This window comes from Montipora capricornis, chromosome 12 (assembly GCF_036669925.1).
Source record: "Montipora capricornis isolate CH-2021 chromosome 12, ASM3666992v2, whole genome shotgun sequence".
Lineage (NCBI taxonomy): Eukaryota > Metazoa > Cnidaria > Anthozoa > Scleractinia > Acroporidae > Montipora > Montipora capricornis.
Window position 1 is genome coordinate 11489545 of NC_090894.1, and position 11212 is coordinate 11500756.

The 11212-nt window shown below is 39.8% G+C and overlaps 1 protein-coding gene across 1 annotated transcript in view; it reads left to right on the forward strand.

Annotated features, from left to right (window-relative positions):
• The window catches only part of LOC138026485 (lactadherin-like), a 60726-nt gene that overhangs the window by 5752 nt on the left and 43762 nt on the right, over nt 1-11212 (forward strand). The gene's annotated exons all lie outside the window — the stretch shown is intronic.

The window sequence follows — 11212 nt, forward strand, 5'->3', positions numbered from 1 at the left end:
TCCTCGTGCTAACATGAATGCACCAATTAGAGACGCTTTTGATTGTTCTTCACGAAAACCAATGAGAAGACACTTTGTTTCAGGGTTCCCCAGAGCTCTTCTCTCCCTCAGTCAAGAGAAGAGCTCTGGGGTCGAGATTGGCTTATTTTGAGGCTCGTTCACCGCCTAATAAGTTCAACGACTGACTTGATGGACATTAACCGACAGACCGCGTAATGAGCTGAAGTGGATTAACAATTTGAGAGGCTAATCCATGTGTACGTGATGACGTAATTGTTAGGTTCGCAAGTGCGCTCGGGGAATTTGATGCTTGTCGGCATCTTAATATTTGTGTGGAGTGTTCAGAATCTGATGTAATCTTCGGGAAGGTTAAGGCTATCGGAGTTGTAATCTTAAGAGAATCGATTCTATGAAGCCTGAGTAAAATACACTGATTCCAGTGAATATTCGTACACCACCTGAACTGAAACAACCATACGGGAAGCCTGAAAGACCATTGTCATAAGAAAGTTGTCGCTTTATTATTCTTTGTATTTTACCAAGAGGTCTAGAGAACAGGAGAGACATGTTAACTTTTAAATACAAAACAACGATTTTCAATGTTTCGGAGCAACATGTTTCGGCAGAAAACTCCAGCCTTCCTCAGTGCAAGTGTTACATGAGAGGCAAATCTGAATATAAATATCTGACAAATGTTAATGAGTACAAATACAACACAAAAATGTATAAATCGTGCAAATTACGGAGGTAGGCTTGAATAAACAGGTTGAAGTTGTTGATTAAGGAAAGGGTTTTCTCACAGGATGTGAGTTCGAGTTCCAGCTAGCGATTGCTTTCACGTAATTGATCATGCTGACACACGCGGCTTTCCAGCTCAAGGTTCAACCGTGAAGACCTTAAAATTTGTTATCACTCTAACCACAGAATGCCGCAGTCATCCACTTGGAATGGAAAGTAGGGCCATTCCGAACTCAGCGGTGACGGCTTCTTCAACATATGGAAGAAGACATGAACCCTGGCAAGCCAGGCTCAACAATGCGGCAAAAAGTCAAAGTACTGGCTCTTGGACAGCAGGAACAAGTGCCGTTGGACAGTGGTTGCAAATTGACCTTGGCAAGGAGACAGTATTGACGAAAATAGCCACACAGGGGAGGCCTAGTCATGCTCAGTGGGTATCTTCTTACAAAATTAAGTTGAGCTTGAACGGAACAAACTGGAATGCGTATCGAAGCGATGGTTCTGAAAAGGTAAATGTCGTTTGAAAAAGACTGTCCTCAAGATCATTAGTAGAGAAATAAGTAACTTATTCAGGAAAACATTGCTAGAGGAAATAAAGTTTAAAATACAGTACTGAGATAAAAAAAGGGACCACTACGATGGCGGTTTCGCTGTTTTTAGGTCGTAAAAGGGTCAAACGAAAAACTAAGAACTGTACATGAGTAGCTCACACTTACAACATTACTAACATCTCGCACCTATAACGCACCTATATCTATGTATATAACGCACCTATATCTATGTAGTAAAGGAGCGGAAAAGGGGATGGAGGGGGAAACTGGTAACGATATAACCATATCACCTTTGGCAGAACAGTGATTCCCACTTTGGTATTTGCCGGCTTGGCCAAATTTCTTAGCCGTATTCTTTTCGCATTGCCAGTGCATGGGTGGCAATTTCTTAACCGGCGCATGTCAAAAAGATGTCCAAAGCGTTTTCAAATTTCAATCCATTGTTTACGCGTTAACTATTTAACTGTGGATGACAAAAAATACTCTCACTTTGTTTAGAAGGTTAAGTGATCACAAGACGTTTATACTATTCCTTAATTTTTTTTCAGGAATTGGAAAGAATGAGTGAATGACAAAGCAAGCCCCCAATAAAACTTGTTGTTTCATCTTTACAGCTCGACCACGCATATATAGTGGTTCGCTGCGACGTCAGAATCTACCGGAAGACAGACATATTTAAGCAATAGAGGAAGTTTTCCGTGTTTCCATAGCCTCATCTAAACACGAGGTGAAGTTGGGAGAATTCGAGACAGTTATGCATACCCAAGACGCAGTCGAGGGTCCAAGACGTAGTCGAGGGTTTGCATAACTGTCGAGAATTCTCCCAACTGCCCCGAGTGTTTAGATGAGGCTATGGAAACCAGAAAAAAGTCCTGTATTGCTTTTATACATGATTTCTCAAAGATAAGTCGACAAATGATGGAAAATGCTGGGTTTCTTTCTTCTAGATCGAAACAGATTTTCTTGATACACGCTCATATTTCCTATCAGCCAATCAAAACAGGCGTCTGACAACCAATGAGAGTGCGCGTACTATCCTAATTATTTTATAAAATAAAGTAGCAGGGCACTACTGGGACACAATTGACATAGCTAAATATTATTTTTCAGGTTTTTACGGGAAATTCAGACATTCGAACAATTGTCTCGCACAAGTTGGTGCCAAGAATTACGAGCAGATATGTTCGCTTTTATGTAATGTCGTGGCGTAACCACATATCCATGAGAGTTGAGCTGTATGGCTGTGCTATTAACGGACCATAACTTTTCATTAAATTGCAACCTCACTCTAGTGACCGAAAATCTGGTAAATAACCTACCACTCATTGTATAGAGGTTAAGCCGTGTTCTTTGTCTGTCTTTCGTAAGAATTTAGTCAAGTTTTATAGTAGTAAATCGTACGTTATATTATAGAAGTAAATTCTACGTTAAAAGGGGAAGCAGCGCTGGCGCAGTGGTGAGAGCATTTGCCTTTCACCGAATTCGACGTCATATGTGGATTGAGTTTGATGGTTCTTGTTCGGAGAGGTTTTTCTCCGGGTCTGACTCCGGTTTTCCCCTCTCCTTGAAAACCAACCTTTGATTTCATTTGATTTCAGTTTATTTGTAGTCTCCCAAATTAGTAGAGCACTCGGCTAAATAACCTTGAGACTTAAATAAAGTGATTATATTTATTATCATTCTTTCATAACATTTTTCAAATGGCTGAGATGGAACTTGTGTATGATTATTAACCCCGGTGGATGAAATGAAGAGATTATAGTTTTCCGATGATGACCCGAGGATACTCGGAGCACTCGCATTTTTCCGAGTATCCCCAAGTCACCATCGGAAAAAAAACAGTATCATCTCTTCAATATATTTAAAGTGACCCTGTGATCAAAAAATCAGTTCTTATTTTTCTTTGGATTTCGAAACTATGTCAACTAAACCCTATAAGCGAACAAAGTTTTTAGCTTTCATTTCAAGAAGACTCCTGTTTATTTTAACTGGAATTTTCCAATTTAATGGCCCGCCATTACGAACTTTAAGATCTTGACAGAGCTGGATCGAGGAAATGACGTCAAAGGCTTACTAGTTTAACTTGATGGAATGCGTGTGTATCCCGCAGAATTAATATACAACACGGTAGTTTTGGGCTTTCAGACTTTTAAAATCGCGTTTTGCATATATAATTAAGCTGCATTCACACGCTGAAATTTTAAGCTAGTGAACCTTTGACGTCACTTTTCCCTGGATCCAACCCTCTGAGGTCCAATCGGTAATGTGAGTAATGGCGGACCATGAAATCTAAAACTTACCCTCAATGTAAACGGCCTTTGGATAAAAGTCAAAGAGCAAAATTTAGCCAGGCAGGTGTTAAGCAAACAAACTTTCAAAATCTGGAGAAGAAAACCGAGGAGGTGAATTTTTGATCACAGGGGCACTCAAAATTATCGGTTTTATCTATATAAATTTGCACGTTAAAAATGTTTTCGAGATGGTGTATACCCACTTCAAAAAACTGACTGGCTATCCAGCTTTTATTTAAATAATAATGTAATTAATTATTATAGTTTTATAATCTATTAGAGTGTTCATCGTGGCTTGTTAAGCCCATGAGTAGGAGCTTTCCTCTCCCATAACCTCCCCTACTAGTCACCTTTTGCGCGTATCTTTCTTTTTCTGGACCACACGAGTCCTTGGGATCTGCGCGCACTGTTTAGAATGGCCAATCAGAATGAAGTTATTATTAAACGAAGACAAAAATAGCAGAAACATTGTATGCAAATTGCTGTAAAATGATGTAAATGTGAGTCTCCTACAGAAGGGTTAGTTCTAAAATTAGACAGATACACGCAAAGTTTGGCCCAGGGATAGAGTGCAGAGTGAGGCTCCTGGTCAGCGGCCTCAGCAAACATTGAATCCTTTTTTCAAGGGAACTCAAAATCATTAGACTCTTTCATGAATGAAATGTATTGTAAAATCTGATTAAATGAAATGAAATTCAAATAGATAACCGAAGATGGTCACACAAAAAAAGACAACGATCAGGTATGAATCGAAACGCAGATTGAACTTCTCAGTTTTAACGGCAAATTCTTAATTTGGGTCACATGTTGTCTGAGAGCAATAACACAATAACACTTTCGAATCGTGTGACATTTGTTGAGCCCGCGGACCATTGGGACACTGTCTAAGCAGACTATGTAGTTCATGTGTCTCTTAATATAGCGTATCCAGTATTATGAAGAAATACCCCTGCATAAGTTCCCTCGCGCATCCTGGTATACCGCTATATACCCATGTAAAAGCCTATTTTAAACACAATCTAGAGTTTGTAAATCTGTCACAACACTGATAGAGGTGATTGTATGTGACGACGCGTGGGATCTGAAGAGGAAATCGAAGTGTCCCAAATACCCATCAAATCACTCAGGACAACGCAGATAATAGTGGGTGGGTGAACTTTGTTTATGTGGCTGTCCATAAAATGAATTTTCGAAAAGAAACATCGCGATTTGAAGTTTTTATGGAACATTTTCCTCGATCAGTTGAATCGGCCGTTACAACTGTCTCAAAATAACGTGACGTCACGCGCTCTCGCATCCTCAGGGTTGTCTGCCATTTGGTGGGCTCCTGAGAATTCAGAGTGTTCAGCCTTGGTATTTTATTATAACCGTTGACGACTCAATTCGCGTCGAATCTGGAAAAAAACCACACAGGAAGGAAGCGATCCACAATGGCAATAAGGTTAGGCTTTTTATTGAGAGTTTTTTCGTAAAATTATCTTCTCAGGTCTTTTATCGGGATTCCCATGCAAATCCTTATATTTTTGTTGGCTTTACCTCACACTGAGCTTGGGGCGCCTGTGATATAACATTTTCAAGGAGTATCGAATTCGCTTCCAAGGAAAAAATGAAGATTACAACTGGAAAATTATTTGCTTGGTTCCATGATAGGGAGACTGACAAAGCACAGACACAATGCTTCATATCGTCCAATTTTAGTCTCTTTTGAATTGATTAAAACAAGTTCATTCGTGACAAGTGTGTATAGCTTTTTTAGGCTACTGTTGTGACACTAAAACGATTGCTATCACATGATCATCGGTCTTGTGCGAGTGATATCCGTGGTAGCAACATAGGCCCGCTTTTCGGGCCCGAAAGTTTTCGGGACTTTCCTGGGGAGGATTCGAACCGACGACCTCCGTAACACAGTTGCTTAATTAAAAGCCCGATTAAGCTAATCGTAGATTATTACGGTTTCAAAGATTGACTTATACTTTTGTTTTTCTTTAGCCTAAAATTACATAGTTAAGGGTTTTTTGACGGAGAAAAATTCATACCTCGTTTGGTACGCAATCGCGGATTAGTGTTAATGGACTTTTCAATTTGAACAAGTGGGCTAAATGCTTTTGTCTGTCATAAGAGGAGGCAGTGTGACCGAGTGGCCGAGTGGTTAGGGCCCGTGCCTTGCGATCCAGAGATCCTGGGTTGAAAACCGCGTTCTGACCACTCACTGAATTTGTTTCCGGTAGTACTTGGTTCAATTTCCTGGCGCAGTTGTAAAATAGCCAACTGATTGCCTCCCGCCAGTTGGGATTCTTAACAATTGTGTCTATTCAATGCTCAGAGATATTAGCTACTAGCTGCTCTGAAATCATAGGGTAAACAAAGTTGCATTATTATTATTATTATTATTATTATTTCCTATTGGGATAAACTTTTTCAACCAAAACCCGTGGCAGGGATGGCAGACAAGTGAGCGCACTTGCAAGAGCACTTGCCCCCCATAGGAGCCCATATGGTACATTTATTATGACTCTTGCCCCCCCCCCCCCCCCGCCTCTCCCACCATGGTGACCCGGGTGCGACGCCCAGCGTCACATGTGGGTTTTCTATTCTGCTTCGTGAGGTTTTTCTCCGGTTACTCAGGTTTTCCTCTCTCCTCAAAAACCAACCGACGTTCTTAACCCTGTGCAGTCTCCGCCAACAAGCGCCCCGGGCCAGCGCTAAATGAACCATATTCCGGTCATTCCGTTCATTCTGCTATCCATAATCGGGAGCAGAATATTCCGGAAACGGAGTAGGACCCAAAAGGACATGAATGCCGTCTATTCCGTGTATTCCTATTTCGGAATCGTACCAAAGGAACGCGCCCTAATTATTGTTCTGTTTTTTATTACCGTATCTTTACTTGCAAGAACACTCCAGTGAAACGTGGTCTCCATTATTTATGGATTGGGTGGGGCTCGATGCCCGTCACACCTTTTCTTAGGTCTTTGAAGATCCAGTCTGAGTTAGGTTGCCTTTTAAACTGTTGTAACGTGCTCCTTATAGTTCTAAGATTTCTGATGGTTTATTGTACTGCACAAACCTCAATGAGATCAGTGTAAAACCCAAGTGAATTACAATGGAACCTCCATTAAGCAGCCACTTATTAAGCGGCTACCCTCTATTAAACGGCCAGAATAATATTGTAAATCAAACTTCTATTAAGCGGTCAACTCTATAAAGCGCCCGCGGCCACCTTTTGGCTAGACACGCGTGGGAAAGGGAAGCGTTGCGTGACTCCGGCCCGAGCGGCTGCGAAGGAGACTACCTTTTGCCCGTCCCGATGAGAGTTTTCCTAATGTTTTCACCTCTATTACACTTAGTTTGGCTTTTCAGCAGTAGACTTCCTTGCACATTATTTATAAATTAATCACGAACCCGTAATGCAACGTTTTAGGTACAGACATTACCTCCTCTTTAGGTTAAAAATCAACTCAAGGAGGGATTACGTTTTTTCAAACGTTGGCCGTGTAGCACTTACATTTCAACAGACTTACCTGGTTAGAGTGTAATGTGAAGTGCTAAGTATCTACCCCATTTGAACCATGTGAGCGTTAGCCCTACTGATGCAAATGGGCCCACACAAGGACAGAGAAAAACTCTGACCAGGGTGGGAATTGAACCCACGTAATCCCTCCTTGTACTTGTACATGTTCATTGCCGTGACTTTAACATCTTCAGTTCCCACAACTTGTTCCCGTCCGACCCTGTAGCTCAGTCGGTAGAGCAGCGGTAATTCAACCCGAAGGTCGTGGGTTCAATTCCCACCCTGGTCAGAGTTTTCTCTGTCCTTGTGTGGGCCCATTTCCATCAGTAAGGCTAACGCTCACATGGTTCATATGGGGTAGATACTTAGCACTTCACAATACACTCTAATCAGTTAAGTCTATAAAAATCAACTCAGTTTCCGCCATAGTTTAGATTGTTCATATTAAGTTGGGAGAACCTTATCTCAACATTTTCAGGAGAAATTGTTTTTCCAAACAGTACTGTATTTTTGTTCTGTATTAGAGCTCTCTTGTGTAAAAGTTGTCACAAGCCTCTAAAGGTGTTTGTTTCAGAATAAGGTGACGTTTCTACTGACGATTTTGCTAATTTCTGACGAAACTCTATTAAGCGCCCACTTGGCCACCTAACAGAGGTTTCACTGTAGATCGTACTTAAAGAAAGAATATGCTAATGTCGGCACGTGTTTCATGGCAAATCATGGGCACGAGCTTGACAGGTAGGTATAAAAAATGCTTTAATAGTACTTGGGAGTAAGTTGTTAGTTGTTAGCGATTGCTGTTGTAACAGAAGCACAGTCGAGGAATAAAGAAGAGTCAACCAAGAGTGTTAGAGTTGATTTCTGTTCCCCCAAAACGTTTTCTCTAAAAACATCCGGCTTCAAATCTAATGACACTGGTTTGACACTTTTAAAACTGAAATATTAAAGTGCCATTCTCTTTGGACTCCGTCTCATCAGTTGCTGTGAAAGAGAATTAACCTCTTTGAACAGGCTTTCTTACTTCTTCTCATTAATAATTGACTGACAATAAATCAACATTTTTATACTGTTTACTTAAAACTGCGAATAGATAAAACATCTGGAGCAACGTTGGCATACAGTTGTTGCCATTTGAGCGGTTTGACAAATCTTTAGATCAGTTTTGTGTAAAAACTTCTCTGCCAGGCCTTTCTGTTGCTGATTATAACAAAGTAAGCTGTTTGTTGATTCCTTTTAAGATTTACTTATACCAACCTGTAAATCGAGAGTACACTTAGAGTTTATGTTTTTTATAAGACTAGTGCTTCCTAGTTGATAATGTGTTTTTACGGTGATGCACCATAAAAGATAGGCGGTTCGTCACATTGTCAGAAAAAGCAGTTTCATCAGTAGTATATTTTCATCATCGTTTCTAATCAATCAAGTAACAATCCACTTAAACCCATTCACAGTTTTCCCTGAGTTTTCATTTTGTAATGCGAAAACGTGATGAGTTATTAATTTTTCAGTGGCCGTCTCACCACAACAGAAGTTTGTTGAACTAGCCGGGCTATACCCAAAGATTATTAGGTTGTGAATCAATTGGCTGAGTTTTTCAATTTCGGCACCAAGTAATTAACGGTTATGCACGAAATTTAACGTTAACAACTTTTCGGAGTCCGGTCATGAAACCATTATCAAGCAATGCAAACGAGTGAAATTTATACGGACATTTATGAAATAACATACATAGAATTTTGTCAGAGGGGATCTGCCTGAACATTTAGGGTAGTCGTATTTCGCCATGAATATCATTTCAAGAATCAAGCAAATGAGATTTCTGTTTTAGTTTTCTGGAACACTAAACTAAGCTCATAGATTTTAGATCATCAAGCACAACTTAAAGGCATGTTTGTTCTTTACAAATGCTAAAGGACAGTTTTTTGCACCCTATTTGACAACGCTCACGGTGGCGATGTCTTGTGGTATTTATTACTGACCAACAAAGCTCGCATCCTAAAAACTACGTTTGAATTTATCCACAAGCTCATCTTCAATAGAGGAAGTTTAATCGATTAAAGAACGAGCTTTCGGTGAACATATTTTAAGCGCGGAGAATTCCCTCAAGTAGCACCTTCTGAAGAAGTGCAATTTTGAGGTTCTCCCAGAGGGAACAAGAGAACGTAGCTAAAATTTTATAAACTAAGGAACAGGGGAACGAAGACAAATATCTTAGGAAACAAGGGAACATAAGCCATTTCAGGGATCAAAAAGCTGAAAACAATTTTGGAAGTACTTTCGGGAACAAGGGAACACAAGCAAATCTTTAAAGGAACAAACACCCCCCTCGGGGCCCTCAATTTTAATTAATTCAATACACGAAATAAAAGAAGGTTAACCGGTTCCTAAGTAATCTTGAGACCATCTTTACCAGAAACGACTCAAGGCCATATAACCATCGAAACTTGGACTTTGATCAGTATTCTAACTTACAATTAGGAGTTTAAGAAAAGACGACAGCTACGACAACGATAACGCCATAGAACAGTTATATATGATTGGTTAAAGGTGGACAAATAATCTTGCTGCAGGTGCAGCAAGCATTTTAGCACACATTTTCCGGTACTTTGCATAACAACGGCGTTATGTTTAACACTGGATAGCTTGTGGGGTCGTGCACAAATGAAATCATATCAAATTAAATACTTTTGTCCTTTGGTCTAAAGGTGTTTGTTTCAGAATAAGGTGACGTTTCTACTGAAGATTTTGCTAATTTCTGACGAAACCCTATTAATTAAGCGGTCACTGGGCCACCTATAACAGAGGTTTTACTGTAGATCGTACTCAAAGAAAGAATATGCTAATGTCGGCACATGCTTCATGACAAATCGGATGGGCAGGAGCTTGACAGGTAGGTATAAAAAATGCTTTAATAGTACTTGGGAGTAAGTTGTTAGTTGTTAGCGATTGCTGTTGTAACAGAAGCACAGTCAAGGAATAAAGAAGAGTCAACCAAGAGTGTTAGAGTTGATTTCTGTTCCCCCAAAACGTTTTCTCTAACAACATCCGGCTTCAAATCTAATGACACTGGTTTGACACTTTTAAAATGAAATATTAAAGTGCCATTCTCTTTGGACTCCGTCTCATCAGTTGCTGTGAAAGAGAACCTCTTTAAACAGGCTTTCTTACTTCTTCTCATTAATAATTGACTGAAAATAAATCAACATTTTTATACTGTTTACTTAAAACTGCGAATTTAGATAAAACCTCTGGAGCAACGTTGGCATACAGTTGTTGCCATTTGAGCGGTTTGACAAATCTTCAGATCAGTTTTGTGTAAAAACTTCTCTGCCAGGCCTTTCTGTTGCTGATTATAACAAAGTAAGCTGTTTGTTGATTCCTTTTAAGATTTACTTATACCAACCTGTAAATCGAGAGTACACTTAGAGTTTATGTTTTTTATGAGACTAGTGCTTCCTAGTTGATAATGTGTTTTTACGGTGATGCATGCACCATAAAAGATAGGCGGTTCGTCACATTTTCAGAAAGAGCAGTTTCATCAGTAGTATATTTTCATCATCGTTTCTTATCAATAGAGTAACAATCCACTTAAACCCATTCACAGTTTTCCCCGAGTTTTCATTTTGTAATGCGAAAACGTGATGAGTTATTAATTTTTCAGTGGCCGTCTCACCACAACAGAAGTTTGTTGAACTAGCCGGGCTATACTCAAAGATCATTAGGTTGTGAATCAATTGGCTGAGTTTTTCAATTTCGGCACCAAGTAATTAACGGTTATGCACGAAATTTAACGTTAACAACTTTTCGGAGTCCGGTCATGAAACCATTATCAAGCAATGCAAACGAGTGAAATTTATACGGACATTTATGAAATAACATACATGGAATTTTGTCAGAGGGGATCTGCCTGAACATTTAGGGTAGTCGTATTTCGCCATGAATATCATTTCAAGAATCAAGCAAATGAGATTTCTGTTTTAGTTTTCTGGAACACTAAACTAAGCTCATAGATTTTAGATTGTCAAGCACAAATTAAAGGCATGTTTGTTCTTTACGAATGCTAAAGGACAGTTTTTTGCGCCCTATTTGGCAACGCTCACGGTGGAGATGTCTTGTGGTAT